The 18,470-nt window shown below is 41.7% G+C and overlaps 1 long non-coding RNA gene across 1 annotated transcript; it reads right to left on the bottom strand.

Annotated features, from left to right (window-relative positions):
- Positions 1–14,331: 14,331 nt before the first annotated feature.
- Positions 14,332–16,594, bottom strand: LOC139542037 (uncharacterized). The gene is made up of 3 exons (XR_011668457.1): positions 15,168–16,594; positions 15,002–15,081; positions 14,332–14,874 (listed from the first exon to the last, which is right to left on the bottom strand). It is a non-coding gene; the product is annotated as an uncharacterized lncRNA (long non-coding RNA).
- Between the last annotated feature and the right edge of the window lie 1,876 nt (positions 16,595–18,470).

The raw sequence follows: 18,470 nt of genomic DNA, 5'->3' as shown, positions 1-18,470 counted from the left end.
AGCTGCAAAACCTGGACCCGTACAAATCAGCTGGGCTAGACAATCTGGACCCTCTCTTTCTAAAATTATCTGCCTCCGTTGTTGCAACCCCTATTACTAGTCTGTTCAACCTCTCTTTTGTATCATCTGAGATTCATAAAGATTGGAAAGCTGCCGCGGTCATCCCCTTCTTCAAAGGTGGTGACACTCTAGACACAAACTGTTACAGACCTATATCCATCCTGCCCTGCCGTTCTAAAGTCTTCGAAAGCCAAGTTAACAAACAGATCACTGACCATTTCGAATCCCACCGTACCTTCTCCGCTGTGCAATCCAGTTTCCGAGCTGGTCACGGGTGCACCTCAGCCACGCTCAAGGTACTAAACGATATCATAACCGCCATCGATAAATGACAGTACTGTGCAGCCGTCTTCATCGACCTGGTCAAGGCTTTCGACTCTGTCAATCACCGTATTCTTATCGGCAGACTCAACAGCCGATAAGAACAACCAATCAATCAACAACCGATAGCTGCCGGTTCTGACTTTGAATATGTGGGCAACTACAATACCTATCTCCAATCCAAAGACTCCTTCACTCATGCTGCCAAACAAACCCTCGTAAAACTGACTATCCTACCGATCCTTGACTTCGGCTATATCATTTACAAAATAGCCTCCAACACTCTACTTAGCAAATTGGATGCAGTCTATCACAGTGCCATCTGTTTTGTCACTAAAACCCCATATACCACCCACTACTAGAGTGACTTCCGGCGCCGACTGAGATGGCCGCCTCGCTTCGCGTTCCTAGGGACCTATGCAGTATTTTGTTTTTTTATGTGTTATTCCTTACATTGGTACCCCAGGTAATCTTAGGTTTCATTACATACAGTCGGGAGGAACTACTGAATATAAGAGCAACGTCAACTCACCATCGTTACAACCAGGAATATGACTCTCCCGAAGAGGATCCTGTGTTTTGCCTTCCACCCAATACAATGGATCTGATCCCAGCCGGTGACCCTAAACAACGACGCCGAAAAAGGGGCAAACGAAGCGGTCTCCTGGTCAGGCTTCGGAGACGGGCACATCGCGCTCCACTCCCTAGCATACTACTCGCCAATGTCCAGTCTCTTGACAATAAGGTTGATGAAATCCGAGCAAGGGTAACATTCCAGAGAGACATCAGGGATTGTAACGTTCTTTGCTTCACGGAAACATGGCTCACTCAAGAGACGCTAACGGAGTCGGTGCAGCCAGCTGGTTTCTTCACGCATCGCGCCGACAGAAACAAACATCTTTCTGGTAAGAAGAGGGGCGGGGGTGTATGCCTTATGATCAACGAGACGTGGTGTGATCATAACAACATACAGGAACTCAAGTCATTCTGTTCACCAGATTTAGAATTCCACACAATCAAATGTCGACCGCATTATCTACCAAGGGAATTCTCTTCGATTATAATCACAGCCGTATATATCCCCCCCCAAGCAGACACATCGATGGCCCTGAACGAACTTTATCTGACTCTTTGTAAACTGGAAACCACACAACCTGAGGCTGCATTCATCGTAGGTTGGGATTTTAACAAGGATAATCTGAAAACAAAACTCCCTAAATTCTATCAGCATATCGATTGTGCTACCAGGGCTGGTAAAACCTTGGATCATTGTTATACTAACTTCCGCAACGCATATAAGGCCCTCCCCTGCCCTCCTTTCGGAAAAGCTGACCACGACTCCATTTTGTTGCTTCCAGCCTACAAACAGAAACTAAAACAGCAAGCTCCCACGCTCAGGTCTGTTCAACGCTGGTCCGACCAATCTGATTCCACGCTTCAAGACTGCTTCGATCACGTGGATTGGGATATGTTCCGCATTGCGTCCAACAACAACATTGACGAATACGCTGATTCGGTGAGCGAGTTCATTAGAAAGTGCATTGACGATGTCGTACCCACAGCAACGATTAAAACATTCCCAAACCAGAAACCGTGGATTGATGGCAGCATTCGCGTGAAACTGAAAGCGCGAACCACTGATTTTAACTAGGGCAAGGTGACCGGAAACATGACCGAATACAAACAGTGTAGCTATTCCCTCCGCAAGGCAATCAAACAAGCTAAGTCCCAGTATAGAGACAAAGTAGAGTCGCAATTCAACAGCTCAGACACTAGAGGTATGTGGCAGGGTCTACAGTCAATCACGGATTACAAAAAGAAAACCAGCACCGTCGCAGACCAGGATGTCTTGCTCCCAGACAGACGAAATAACTTTTTTGCTCGCTTTGAGGACAATACAGCGCCACTGACACGGCCCGCTACCAAAACCTGCGGGCTCTCCTTCACTGCAGCCAAGGTGAGTAAAACATTTAAACGTGTTAACCCTCGCAAGGCTGCAGGCCCAGACGGCATTCCCAGCAGCGTCCCCAGACGGCATTCCGAGCTGGCTGGTGTGTTTAAGGACATATTCAATCAATCCTTATCCCAGTTTGCTGTTCCCACATGCTTCAAGAGGGCCACCATTGTTCCTGTTCCCAAGAAAGCTAAGGTAACTGAGCTAAACGACTACCGCCCCGTAGCACTCACTTCCGTCACCATGAAGTGCTTTGAGAGACTAGTCAAGGACCATATCACCTCCACCCTACCTGACACCCTAGACCCACTCCAATTTGCTTACCGACCCAATAGGTCCACAGACGACGCAATCGCAACCACACTGCACACTGCCCTAACCCATCTGGGCAAGAGGAATACCTATGTGAGAATGCTGTTCATCGACTACAGCTCAGCATTTAACCATAGTACCATCCACACACCATAGTACCCTCCAAACTCGTCATCAAGCTCGAGACCCTGGGTCTCGACCCCGCCCTGTGCAACTGGGTCCTGGACTTCCTGACGGGCCGCCCCCAGGTAGTGAGGGTAGGTAACAACATCTCCACCCCGCTGATCCTCAACACTGGGGCCCCACAAGGGTGCGTTCTGAGCCCTCTCCTGTACTCCCTGTTCACCCACGACTGCGTGGCCATGCACGCCTCCAACTCAATCATCAAGTTTGGGGACGACACTACAGTGGTAGGCTTGATTACCAACAACGACGAGACGGCCTACAGGGAGGAGGTGAGGGCCCTCGGAGTGTGGTGTCAGGAAAAGAATGTCACACTCAACGTTCAACCTCAGGAGGCTGAAGAAATTCGGCTTGTCACCAAAAGCACTCACAAACTTCTACAGAGGCGGCAGGGCGGCAGGGTAGCCTAGTGGTTAGAGCGTTGGACTAGTAAACGAAAGGTTGCAAGTTCAAATCCCCGAGCAGACAAGGTACAAATCTGTCGTTCTGCCCCTGAACAGGCAGTTAACCCACTGTTCCTAGGCCGTCATTGAAAATAAGAATTTGTTCTTAACTGACTTGCCTAGTAAAATAAAGGTAAAATAAAATAAAAATGCACAATCGAGAGCATCCTGTCGGGCTGTATCACCGCCTGGTACGGCAACTGCTCCGCCCACAACCGTAAGGCTCTCCAGAGGGTAGTGAGGTCTGCACAACGCATCACCGGGAGCAAACTACCTGCCCTCCAGGACACCTACACCACCCAATGTCACAGGAAGGCCATAAAGATCATCAAGGACAACAACCACCCGAGCCACTGCCTGTTCACCCCGCTATCATCCAGAAGGCGAGGTCAGTACAGGTGCATCAAAGCAGGGACCGAGAGACTGAAAAACAGCTTCTATCTCAAGGCCATCAGACTGTTAAACAGCCACCACTAACATTCAGTGGCCGCTGCCAACATACTGACTCAACTCCAGCCACTTTAATAATGGGAATTGATGGAAATTATGTAAAAACGTATCACTAGCCACTTTAAACAATGCCACTTAATATAATGTTTACATACCCTACATTACTCATCTCATATGTATATGTATATACTGTACTGTATATCATCCACTGCATCTTGCCATCTTTATGTAACACATGTATCACTAGCCACTTTAAACTATGCCACTTTATGTTTACATACCCTACATTACTCATCTCATATGTATAGACTGTACACTATACCATCTACTGCATCTTGCCTATGCCGTTCCGTACCATCACTCATTCATATATCTTTATGTACATATTCTTTATCCCTTTACACTTGTGTGTATAAGGTAGTAGTTGTGGAATTGTTAGGTTAGATTACTTGTTGGTTATTACTGCATTGTCGGAACTAGAAGCACAAGCATTTCGCTACACTCGCATTAACATCTGCTAACCATGTGTATGTGACAAATAAAATTTGATTTGATTTGATTACTGCGACCTGTATGCTCTTGTCGGGTGGCCCTCGCTACATATTTGTCGCCAAACCCATTGGCTCCAGGTCATCTATAAGTCTTTGCTAGGTAAAGCTCTGCCTTAACTCAGCTCACTGGTCACCATAGCAACACCCACCGGTAGCACGCACTCCAGCAGGTATATTTCACTGGTCATCCCCAAAGCCAACACCTCCTTTGGCCGCCTTTCCTTCCAGTTCTCTGCTGCCAATGACTGGAACGAATTGCAAAAATCGCTGAAGTTGGAGACTTATATCTCCCTCACTAACTTTAAGCATCAGCACTCTGAGCAGCTTACCGATTGCTGCAGCTGTACACAGACCATCTGTAAATAGCCCATTCAACTGCCTACCTCATCCCCATGTTTTTATTTACTTTTTCTGCTCTTTTGAACACCAGTATTTCTACTTGCACATCATAATCTGCACATCTATCTCTCCCGTGTTAATTTGCTAAATTGTAATTACTTCACTACTATGGCCTATTTATTGCCTTACCTCCGTACTCCATTTGCACACACTATATAGATTTTTCTATTGTGTTATTGACTGTACTTTTGTTTATACCACGTATAACTATGTTGTTTTTGTCGCACTGCTTTGCTTTATCTTGGCCAGGTCACAGTTGTAAATGAGAACTTGTTCTCAACTGGCCTACCTGGTTAAATAAGATGAAAAAATATATATATAAATAAAAATATGGGACCTTTATTGACAACACCCAAATGGATACTGTAATTAACGCGGTTCTTCAATAATTACACATAATTCTTAATACTGTAGCTGTTTTGTTAGTCACATGTTCAACTATCATCAGTTGATCCAGGAAATCATTTTCTGAATGCCAGTCAAATGACAAACATCACCTTTGGTCGTCTTTCCTTCCAGTTCTCTGCTGCCCATGACTGGAACGAACTGCAAAAATCTCTGAAGCTGGAGTCTCACATCTCCCTCACTAGCTTTAAGCGCCAGCTGTCAGAGCAGCTCACATATCACTGCACCTGTACATAGCCCATCTGTAAACAGCCCATCTATCTACCTACCTCATCCCCATACTGTATTTATTTATTTATCTTGCTCCTTTGCACCCCAGTATCTCTACTTACACATTCATCTTCTGCACATCTACCATTCCAATGTTTAATTGCTATATTGTAATTACTTCGCCACCATGGCATATTTATTGCCTTAACTTACCTCATTTGCACTCACTGTATTTAGACTTTTTATTTTTGTTCTACTGTATGTTTTGTTTATTCCATGTGTAACTCTGTGTTGTTGTATGTGTCGAATTGCTATGCTTTATCTTGGCCAGGTCGCAGTTGCAAATTAGAACTTGTTCTCAACTAGCCTACCTGGTTAAATGAAGGTGAAATAAATAAATAAAATCACGACATGCAACAACAACCAAAGTGCTTCTTCATTCATTACTCTGGTAAAGACAGTTATGCCGTGCTCCACGTTGGATCCAACATCCCTACTTTGTTCATAATGTGTAGAGAACTGTTCCTTGATGGATAGGCTATTGTACAACACACAGCGCTATTTTCCTATATTTGTTGTTAGGTGAAGTTTTGGGCCAATTTGGCAAACCGTGTACAAACCCTCATTGTCAGGCTGATGGAAAAGCTAGCCAAAGAGCATTTTACTGGTCGAAGTGTTTTTTAAAAAGTACAAAGCGGTTGATTTGCGATGATGACACAAACATTATATTAAGCAGGACGTTCAAACGAGCCTTACAATTATAATCCAAAGTAGTGTGAAATGCACTCATAAGCAACCTGGAAATGGAGGTTACTCCCCTGAGTTTTCCCCCGTTCACATTCAGAATACTTTGTGTAAAACTAAAATCTTTGATTACCATTTTTGCTCCAGGCAGAGTTTCTACAACCAAATTGTATGTGCATCGCCCTCATGCCGCAATTTTATCAAACACATGTAACAGTATAACTTTAGACCGTCCCCGACACGGGCGCAAACCAGGGACCCTCTGCACACATCAACAACAGTCACCCACGAAGCGTTGTTACCCATCGCTCCACAAAGGCCGCGGCCCTTGCAGAGCAAGGGGAACCACAACTTCAGGGTCTCAAAGCGAGTGACGTAACCGATTGAAACGCTATTAGCGCGGACCACCGCTAACTAGCTAGCCATTTCACATCCGTTACAGTCACCCCCCTTTCGACCTCCTCCTTTTCCGCAGCAACCAGTGATCCGGGTCAACAGCATCAATGTAACAGTATAACTTTACGGCGTCCCCTCGCCCCGACCCGGCCGCGAACCAGGGACCCTCTGCACACATCAACAACGGTCTCCCACGAAGCATCGTTACCCATCGATCCACAAAGGCCGCGGCCCTTGCAGAGCAAGGGGAACCACTACTTCAGGGTCTCAAAGCGAGTGACGTAACCGATTGAAACGCTATTAGCGCGGACCACCGCTAACTAGCTAGCCATTTCACATCTGTTACACACAGAAAGGGGCCCATATTGGGGCCCAGAAGTTGTCTGGCACACTGCTTAGGATTTCAACAACTTTAATAACTTTTTTCTAGCCTACAATCATCGATGTTACTACTAATGTAAAGAGATACAAAATATGACTATTGTTGCTCACTTGACTGTCTTCAGACAATTGTCAAATAATTTAACAGACGTCAATTTTTGTACAACTTTATGGGTACGCTCTGGGGATCACGATTTCACGATTTCTGTTGTTGTAGGCCTTTAACCATCTGTTTGACTATGTTGTTCACACAGGAGATAGATGTGACTATCGTAGATCCTCTGGGGAGCCTCAACAACAACATGATGCTGATGATGCAGAGCAGAGTCTCTCCATATCAGAACATCTCAAGAAACACCAGCGGAGAACCACAGGAAAGAAACCTCACTGCTGCTCTGACTGAGAAGACTTACTCAAAATCAGATTCACTTAAACTACACCAGAGAGTTCACACAGGTGATAAATCTCACTGCTGCTCTAATTGTGGGAAATGTTGCAAATCTTCATCAGAACTTAAAATACATCTGAGATATCACACGGGATAGAAACCGTACTGGTGCTCTGACTGCGGGAAATGTTTCTCAAGATCAGATTCACTAAAAGTTCACCTGAGAATACACATGGAAGGGAAATCTCACTGCTGCTCTGAAAGTGGGAAGAGATTCAACTCTTCAGTAGACCTTAAAATGCATCAAAGAATTCACACAGGAGAGAAACCTTTTGGCTGTGATCACTGTGGAAATAGTTTTTCTTAGCAAAGCAACCTGAAATCACACCAGAGAATACACACTGGGGAGAAATCTTATGGCTGTGATCAATGTGGGAAGGGTTTTACTTTGTAAAGCTGCCTGATAGTGCACCAGAGAACACACACATGAGATAAACATTTTAGCTGTAATCAATGTGGGAAGAGTTTTACTCAGTCAAGCAGCCTGATAGTACACGAGAGAACACACACACAGTAGAGAAGCTTCAGCATTGTTCAGATTGTGGGAAAAGCTTTTCAAAATCACAGCTGTACCAGAGCACACACAAAGGAGAGAAATCTCTTAGCTGTGATCAATGTGACAAGAGATGCTCTGATAAAAGATCTCTGATCAAACATCAGAAAATACATGAAGAAGTTGTTTCATGATATCAATGAAATAATGTCACAATGTAGAATGTTTTAACAGTGTAGTAGGAGTGTTTTAATAATGTCACAATGTAGAATGTTTTAACAGTGTAGTAGGAGTGTTTTAATAATGTCACAATGTAGAATGTTTTAACATATGGATATTAGCCTCATTGGGGGAAATCCAGGCTCTGAATTGAAAGAGTATTATTTATAGGATTTAACAAAAAGTGACTAACAAAAAAAAAAGTTGTGTTACACTTACCACGTTGGTGACGCACTTGAATCAAAATGTAGCTAGCTGTTTTCTACAAGTTGTCCTCTAACCAGTGATGTACACATTATTCCCAGATTCCGTGTGGTTTTTGAGCTGTTAGTTTTAACAGGACGTGCAACCTCATCTCCCTCCTCTCGCACAAATGATTTCAACGTGATATCGATGAGAGATGACAAATAAGTGTTGCGTTCCTTTGTTTAGCGACCCCTAAATCTAAATGCATCACCCCAAAATGTAGCTGACTGTCTTCTGCAGGTTGTCCTCTAACCAGTGAGGTGAAAGATATCTCCCATTTCCATTTGTTTTTTTAGTTGTGTTAGTTTCAACAGCAAGTAGATCTGAATTCCCCCCTAATCGAAATCAGTGATTTATTGCTACTTGTCCAAAAAACAGCGTTTTTGGTGCTTGCGCAATTTATAAGGTACTTGTTTTAAAAAATACAAGTAATATGATTGTTGTGGCAGATGTTTGTGTAGATAGTACATTTTAGGTTTTAGGTTTTGAATATATCACAAACTGTTTCTGCATATTGGTTATTGATTTGGATACGTTTAAACTGTGTTTTGACATTGGGCTATCCCACCTAGCAAAATGTAATTGAAAAGACGTTGAAAATAAGACTATGCCCAACTTCCAATATAGTTTGGTTTTAGTTGAAAGTGAAAGTTGAGAAGATGTCTTTTCGGGTCGTTATTTCAATGACTTGAATTTTTTAAATTTCAACGTACTTGTAGCCTATACACATGGACGCAGTATAATGTCTGTACTCAATTTTATGAACAATCCTACATCACTCCAGTATTTCTTGACAACATTCAAATGCTAATTGTCTTTATTCCACTACTGAAGAAGCATGATTCAAATCACCTCATATTTCAAACATTCAGCATGACAAAATATACATTTTTATTATTCCATGCCTCACCATTAAGTTAATTACTGCCAATACATATTAACAAAGGGGTGTACATTTGTTTTTGATATTTCATATTTACAATTCATGTAACATTTAGTAATAATAATTATTTATGTAACCAACTGACAATTTTTGGTACAATTATATTGACATTGTTGCCCTGCTTTTAGAATATCAGGGTTCATTCTTAGATGTGCCAAACCAAATGTACTAGAGCATGACATTGGGGACTGGGCCCCGATCCAACAACATACCTATCGAGTGAACCCTGAAACGAGAGAGAAGCTACGCAGTGAGCTGGAAAGTTACTACGGATATTAAGGAGTTTCCGCTTCTCTCTTTCTAGAAACTAGTGAGTTTTAGGAAGACGAGAGATCTAGAAGCTAGTGAGTTTTTCAAAAAATAAGATTGTAGAAAAATATATACATTTTGAAATGTGTTTTTTCTGTTTTTAATTGTTGACAGCCAGTAGACAGATACCATGTTTATATTGGTGAAGGTGAAGCATTGTAGTTGATTATAATGTGAAATGGAAGTTGTTTTCTGTTGGTGGTAAGCAAACTTGTCCAACAAAAATATAGGATATGTTTGTTGTCTTAAAGCGGGAAGGTGTTACAGGCTTTGGTTTTTCCATTTATGTTTTGAGGTTGGACTTTCGCACGTATAGCTCGTTAGCACGTAGGACGCACTGATTGGTGTCACCTCTTTAGTCAGTATGTGTTACACCTGTGCTGGCTTGTCCATCTCTTTAGTGGGAAGGTGTTTCACCTGAGCTGGTCCCGGTTCTATTTAAGAGTGTCTGGCCCAGTGCTATAGTTGTATTGATAGATGTGGAGAGTCAACAACTTTTAGTTGCTCCACCTTTTTTGGTTTGCTTCCTGTTTTGTTTGGTGTGTTTTTTTTCTTCTTTTGTTTGCTTCTTGGGAATTTTTGGTGGGTCTCATGGTGGGTGTATTTTATGTCCCAGTTGTTGTTACCAGTCAATTTTCAGTGGACACTGAGAGCAAAATTGCAAGATTATGTTATAATACTTTTATTGCATCAAATGGTTGTTTTATGTAACAGAATAGAGGGTTTTTATAACTATTGTGTCTGTGTGTTCTACTGAGGATGGGCCTCTGGGAGATAACACTGACAGGAGATTTACAATGTCTTTTGGGTGATAAAACCTAAAGAGACCGCATTCCAGAGCATGAGTTAATGTTTCTGTTCTATATGGTACCAGGGAGAGATGACCTCAGGGCCAGACCCTGGTCTCTAAACAAAGAGTACTGTTTTTACAGCAGATACTGTCTGCTTAGAATTATAACTATCTTTCATACAACTCTTAACCTTGTGACTCGTTCTATACATCTGTTCGTCATGTAGGTTGAAAGGGGTGTATCTTGGCTATAAAATACTTTTGTCTCTGGGCTCTCAACGAGTCATCTGAGGGTGATTTGTCAACCAGCCATCATTATCGTAGAGCACTCAATTGATTCACTTTATATGTGTGCGTTGTATTGACCTGCTCCCTTATTAATAAGTGAATAAAGATTTAGTTTAAGAATAACTCTGACTTGTGTGATAAGTTTGTCTCATCATTTGATATGAAAGAAATTAACCACCACATTTGGCGACGGGGATGTGAATCTTCACTTGGTGACCGCTTCTGACGACCTGGGTAAATGGTGCTCCAGGGATCTCAGGGAGACCACACTTCGGAACGGAGCAGATGGACCCACCTTTGACCTGAGAGGCAGCGAGCCGAGTGGATACCACATCTCAAATCTAGTTTAAATTAAAGAATGAGGTGAGCGAAACACGCAAAGTGTAGTTTTTAGAAATGCCTCGTAGGCTCTGAGTGTGTATTCCTGTGTGTGAGGGGGCACCTTGGAGGTGTAAACAGGGCCGAGGCTGTAGGCTCTGAGTGTGTATTCCTGTGTGGAGGTGTAAACAGGGCCCAGTCAGGAGGCTCTGAACTAGATGAAAACTAGAATCTGTGTTTACTAGTTCAGACCATTTAGGATATAGTATAAGATAGTAAGGTGCACCTGTAATTATTTTAAACCTATAATTGTTTTAAACCTGGACCCCATTTTAAAACCTTTTGTCAATAGGGGGGCGCTGTTTTCACTTTGTAAAAAATCATTCCCAAATTAAACTGCCTCGTACTCAATTCTTGCTCGTACAATATGCATATTACTATTACTATTGGATAGAAAACACTCTCTAGTTTCTAAAACCGTTTGAATTATATCTGTGAGTAAAACAGAACTCATTTTGCAGCAAACTTTCTGTCAGGAAGTGAGAAATCTGAAATCGGGGGCTCTGTTCCAGGGTCATCCTATTAATTTGCATGGAATCTATGGGTCTACATGCACTGCATACGCCTTCCACTAGATGTCAATAGGCAGTGAGAGGTGGAATGGGGTGTATAGCTTTACCTGAGGCCGAACAAGACCTCTTGGAATGACGTGGCCAGTCTTGGTTGATAATTCGGCAGATGAAGAGGACATTCTACAACCAAACAACGATTATTCTGGACAAAGGACCCCCTGTACAAGATTCTGATGGAAGCTCATCAAAAAGTAGGAACCATTTATGATATTATTTCGTATTTCTGTCAAATGTGTGGTCGTATTTCCCGCCCCGATTTTGGGCGCTGTCTCGCTATAACGTAAGCTGTATGTCGTACTAAAGTTATTTTTAAAAATCTAACACAGCGGTTGCATTAAGAACTAAGCTATCTTTAATTTGCTGTCCAACATGTATTTTTTAGTAAAGTTTATGAATAGTTATTTGATTAGATTAGGTGCCTCTCCAAGTTTTCTCCTGACATTTTTATTGCATTTTGCCTACGTTTTCACATTGTATAACCACGATTTGTGCCGCTAAATATGCACATTTTCGAACAAACCATATATGTATTGTGTAATATGATGTTATAGGACTGTCATCTGATGAAGATTGTGAAGGTTAGTGAAAAAATGTATATCTTTTGCTGGTTTATTCGCTATCGCTAACGTTGTGTTGAATGAATGCGGTTGTGTGGTAGGCTATTGTAGTAAGCTAATATAATGCTATATTGTGTTTTCGCTGTAAAACACTTAAAAAATCTGAAATATTGGCTGGATTCACAAGATGTTTGTCTTTCATTTGCTGTACACCATGTATTTTTCATAAATGTTTTATGATGAGTATTTAGGTATTTCACGTTGGTCTCTGTAGTTATTCTAGCTGCTTTGGTGAGACTTGTGATGGTGGCTGCAATGTAAAACTATGATTTATACCTGAAATATGCACATTTTTCGAACAAAACATATGCTATACAATAAATCTGTTATAAGACTGTCATCTGATGAAGTTGTTTCTTGGTTAGTGACAATTTATATCTTTATTTGGTCGAATTTGTGATAGCTACCTATGCTGTAAAAAAAATGGTGAAAATATGCGGTTGAGTCTTTTGCTATCGTGGTTAGCTAATAGAAATACATGTTGTGTTTTCGCTGTAAAACATTTTAAAAATAGGAAATGATGGCTGGATTCACAAGATGTGTATCTTTCATCTGGTGTCTTGGACTTGTGATTTCATGATATTTAGATGCTAGTATTTACTTGTGGCGCTATGCTAGGCTATGCTAGTCAGCTTTTTTACTGATGAGGGTGCTCCCGGATCCGGGATTGTGACTCGTGAGAAGTAAAGTATTGAAAGATGTAAATGTATGAGATGCATTATCCTAGGAACTAACCATGAGATAGAAATTTGAAAATATTCCTGCAGGTTAAAATATTGTTGAAAAACAACTAATTTATTAGGTATGTTTGAGAATAGCATTGTGTGACTGTGATATGAGTTGTGTGAATGTGGAAATGAGTCTTAATCTGACGTTTGGATAGTAACATATAGAAATATACTTAATCAGATGATTGAAATTTGGATAATAAGCGGGATGATATTTTAGAAAGCAGCGGAAGGTCTATAGTTCCTGGGAGGCTTGATTCTGCCGTGGTCTCTGGGAGGTTAGAGAACCGTTGAGGATCCGGTCATTGTCCAAGAAACAAACGTATATTTTTTTGGTTCTGCTGGAAGTATGTTTGAAGAGCTGCTTCGTAGCTATGGAGAGTCCTTGAAAAAGCAAATGGAATGTTTGTCGTGAGTACCTGAGAATTTCTTACGTTTTATATGGATACTGTTAATATATGAAAATGATGAATTGTACGTGTGTATAATGATTACTAGAGATTTGTTAAAGTAATACTGGGAATATAATTAGATACAATTTAATAAACAACTGATATGTAGACGAACATAGGTTTTGAGTTGGTATCTTTAATGGATAATTTGATAAAGATGAGGTTTAAGCATTATTGAACAGTCTACAAAGTCTGGGAAATTGTCTCAGAAACTGATGGGAGTGTGTCCACTTTAGGGTAAGTTTCCCTAAGGATGAAACTATAAAACGCTTATTGGATTTTCCCTGTCCGGGTACTACATTTGAAATAAAACTGCCCTTATTGCCTGGGGGGGTTCTTCGCAGTATGAGAGGAGTTGCTAGATTTATTGAATAAACCTTTTTCCATAAAGTTAGAGTGAACCATGGTGGCTGACTAGCTGTTGATGTTGAAGAAGCGTCCCGTCCACTAGAATATATGTCACAGTGGCAGAATCACCTGAAAGACGCACATCGCCATCTGCTGACTGGAGTTGGTATCGCAGTTGAGAAAATACTTTCAGACAAAAAGCTAAAAAGCGACTGCCCCTAAAAACCAACGACTCCCTTTAAAAAAGGGCGATGTGGCATCAGAAACATGTATTATAGTGTAAAAATGTACTACAAAGTGTAGCTAAATAGAATAACTTTGGTCATACCCCGTCCAAGGACGTTGAATTATGGCCAATATCAGGTCTGTCTGTTGTGGCCGCTATTTCGCCCTAAAATAGTCATCCCAAATTTGGCTGTGTATAACTATGTAAATGTCTCTCGGACAAGGTGACTTTTATCAATATACACTCTAAAAAGTAAAGGTTCCTGGGGGAACCCTTAAGGGTTCTTTGAAGAACCTTTTGTGGGAACCCCTATAAGTTCTTTGAAGAACCCCTTATCATGGTTCCTCAAAGAACCTTTTGGGGTTCATTTTTTTAACTCCCTGTCCACCCTCCCTCCACTATAAAAACATATTTTAATAATAATAACAATTTTGATTTAAATAATTAATTGTTTATTTAGTGGCACCACAAATGTGAATTAATATTTACAAAACAATTTACCAAATAAAACACATTACAAAATTGCAACATTTCTGCAGACATGTCAGACCATAATAAATAATACATTTACTTTGTATAGTGCTTTTCATGACATTTAAAATATATAAAATAATGATGTACAATAAAAACAACATACATTAAAAATGAATCATAGTTAAACTAACAACATTGTAGACTTGATGCTAAATACAGATTTTTCAGCTTTAGTGTGTATATCATATTCACTTAGCTATGTTAGGAAGTTTGCCATCTTTATGACCGGCCCTGGTAACTCCACCCCAACTTCTCTTATCCCCAGAACACAGTAACTTAACAACATAAGTGTTTTTCTGACATTTTTGGGAAATTGAATGGAAAATAAAAATCCAGCCTTAGCAGAGCCCCAAGTCCCATTGGGACGTCCTCAAGGGCGTGGATGTTCTCCCTATCAAAGGCCAGCGGGATTTCACTCTCATGGTGAAATGGATTTCCGCCGATGTGCAGTAAAGGAGTGAAAAGCGGTGAAATCTGTGTCAACAAAAGTAAGAAAAGATGAATACACATACAAAGAACATAACAAATATTCAGCTGTAGTTTTATATAAGCATGCACACCTATGTTTACGAAGAAACAGATGATTGGTGCATAGGCATACCTTGTCACGGACATAAAGGCCACTCGGGTCCTCATTGAAGAGGTAGGGCAAGAGCAGAATCGCTGCTGTGGTCTCCAGTCCTAGTAAGGTAAAGCAATGATCTTACTACACTTGCTAATTTTATTACAAAATACATTAGTGAAAGGGAAGGAATAAGAGCAAATACCTCTTCTGTATTGTCCTTCAGGGACTGTCAAAATAGCAGGATGATGTCCTCACCCCTGCCTCGCCTCTCTACCTCTGCTAGTCCTTGAATTATCTTTTTGTCTATATCCATTCCATAGACTTGATTCATTTCTGAGAAGATCATTTCCACACATTTGTATCCTAATAGATTTTTGACACAATAGGCTGGAAAGCGACAATACTTTAAGAAGCTTTGTTTCCCCATCACTACTTTTCAGCATGTTCTCTGTGTAGTAGACTATTGGAGTTTTGCAACTTTTTCCACCTTGGCTTACTGCTAGCGCACTAGCTGACTGATCTGGAATCTATCTATTTTGGATATTGGCGATTTTCCCAGCCACCATTCTGTTTGTCTCTGCTCTTTTGATCTGCAGTTTTGTTTAAGTTGGGTTTTGTTAGTTGGGTTGTAACTGGTCTCCATTAGTATGGCTCCAGCTCGCTGACCATAGCTAGTTGGCTAACTGCATATAGCTAACATTCTTTGATATTTGGTTAGATGGCATTATGTATTTCCAAAACTTTGGTTTACTTTAATCACTCCATATTATGGCAACAGCTCAAACAAGCAAAAAGAAATGACAGTCCATCATTACTTTAAGACATGAAGGTCAGTCAATATGGAAACTTTCAAGAACTTTGAAAGATTCTTCAAGTGCATTTGCAAAAACAATCAATTGCTATGATGACACTGGCTCTCATGAGGATTGTCACAGGAAAGGAAGACCAGCAGAGTTACCTTTGCTGCAGAGGATTAGTTCATTAGAGTTAACTGCACCTCAAATTGCAGCACATATAAATGCTTCAGAGTTCAAGTTACAGATACATCTCAACATCAGACTGTGTGAATCAGGCCTTCATGGTCAAATTGCTGCAAATAAACCACTACTAAAAGGACACCAAGTGGTGCAGTGGTCTAAGTCACTAGAGATCCTGGTTCGAGTCCAGGCTCTGTTGCAGCCGGCCACCACCGGGAGACCCATTGGGCGGCGCACAATTGGCCCAGCGTCGTCCAGGTCAGCGGAGGGTTTGGCCCGCAGGGATATTCTTGTCCCGTCCTGCACTAGCGAATCCTGTGGCGGGGCGGATGCAATACACGCTGACACGGTCGCCAGGTGTACGGTGTTTCCTTTGACACATTGGTGTGGCTGGCTTCCGGGTTAAGCGGACATTGTATCAAGAAGCACTGTGTCTTGGCTGGGTTGTGTTTCAGAGGACGCACGGCTCTCGACCTTCGCCTCTCCCGAGTCCGTACGGGAGTTGCAGCGATGGGACAAGACTGTAACTACCAAATGGATACCATGAAATTGGGGAGAAAAAGGGGTAAAAAAAATAAAATGAAATGAAATAAAAAATAAAATAAAGAAAAGACACAAATATCAAGAAAAGACTTGGGCCCGAGCAATGGACATTAGAAACCCGAGCAATGGACATTAGATCAGTGGAAAACTGTCCTTTGGTCTGGTTCCAACCGCTGTGTCTTTGTGAGATGCAGAGTAGGTGAACGGATGATCTTCTCATGTGTGGTTCCCACCGTGAAGCATGGAGTAGGAGGTGTGATGGTGTGGGGGATGCTTTGCTGGTGACACTGTCTGTAATTTATTTAGAATTCAAGGCATACTTAACCAGCATGGCTACCACATCATTCTGCAGCGATACGCCATCCCATGTAGTTTGTGCATAGTGGGACTATCATTTGTTTTTCAACATGACAATGACCCAAAACACATCTCCAGGCTGTGTAAGGGCTATTTGACCAAGGAGAGTGATGGAGTGCTGCATCAGATGACCTGGCCTTCACAATCACCTGACCTCAACCCAATTGCGATGGTTTGGGATGAGTTGGACCGCAGAGTGAAGGAAAAGCAGTGCTCAGCATATGTGGGAACTCCTTCAAGACTGTTGGAAGAGCATTCCAGGTGAAGCTGGTTGAGAGAATGCCAAGAGTGTGCAAAGTTGTCATCAAGGCAAAGGGTGAATACTTTGAAGAATCTCAAATATAAAATATATTTTGATTTGTTTAACACTTTTTTGGTTACTACATGATTCCATATATGTTATTTAATAGTTGTGTTGTCTTCACTATTATTCTACAATGTAGACAATAATTAAAATAAAGAAAAAACATTGAATTTGTAGGTGAGTCCAAACAATTGACTGGTACTGCAGGAACAACTGTCTGTGTTAAAAAGGCCCAGCTGGATTGAATTTAGCTATTTAAAATGACATATTTGAATGTTAAATGATTTGTTCTGTTTGTCAATACAAGACAGGGCCTGTGGAGGCTTGGGCTATTAGTGGTAGATTTGGGGGAATAGTGATAGATTTTGGAGAGACCCTTGTCATTACAGCCAATCAGTGAGCAGCTTCCCTTCCCCCAGATCTCAGACAGTTCTGTTACAACACTTCCCCTGCTTTCCTCAACAATGGAGTAGCTTCTCCTGCTTTCATCAACAATGGAGTAGCTTCCCCTGCTTTCCTCAACAATGGAGTAGCTTCCCCTGCTTTCCTCAACAATGGAGTAGCTTCCCCTGCTTTCCTCAACAATGGAGTAGCTTCCCCTGCTTTCCTCAACAATGGAGTAGCTTCTCCTGCTTTCATCAACAATGGAGTAGCCCACTGAGCTAAAGCCTTGCCATATATTTTTTTTAAAGGAGTGGGGCATTTTTTACAATTAGGAAATAATATGTCATATTTTACTCGTACCTCAGCCAGCATTGTGAATGGTGTCTGAGGCGGTGACATACTAGACCGTGGCAGTAAATCTAATACTTAGGTGTTTTTAGTCATGCATGAAACGGCTGGGGTGGTTCTGTGGTTATAAATTACTGACCTTGGAATACATTTCTGGCCATGCTGGCAGGGTCTGAATCAAACCCAATGTCCACCTGGCACACTGGCAGGGTCTGAATCAAACCCAATGTCCACCTGGCACACTGGCAGGGTCTGAATCAAACCCAATGACCACCTGGCACACTGGCAGGGTCTGAATCAATCCCAATGTCCACCTGGCACACTGACAGGGTCTGAATCAAACCCAGTGTCCACCTGGTACACTGACAGGGTCTGAATCAAACCCAATGTCCACCTGGTACACTCTGGGCTTAACTTTACTGTCTCTTTCCATGAAACATGGATGCCAAATTAATGTGCTTGGGGACCAAACAAGTCTTCAGGCAAGGTTACTCATGTGGTTAACCAAACCATCTCTATTAGACGTCACCTCTTTGGACCTCATCTCAGTGAGTTTAGGTTGGGGAAACTGTGGAGGAGAGGGCTTTGGACC

This window comes from Salvelinus alpinus, chromosome 17 (assembly GCF_045679555.1).
Source record: "Salvelinus alpinus chromosome 17, SLU_Salpinus.1, whole genome shotgun sequence".
NCBI lineage: Eukaryota > Metazoa > Chordata > Actinopteri > Salmoniformes > Salmonidae > Salvelinus > Salvelinus alpinus.
Note: the sequence above shows the minus strand (reverse complement) of the source record. Positions and strands in the feature narration are given on the sequence as shown.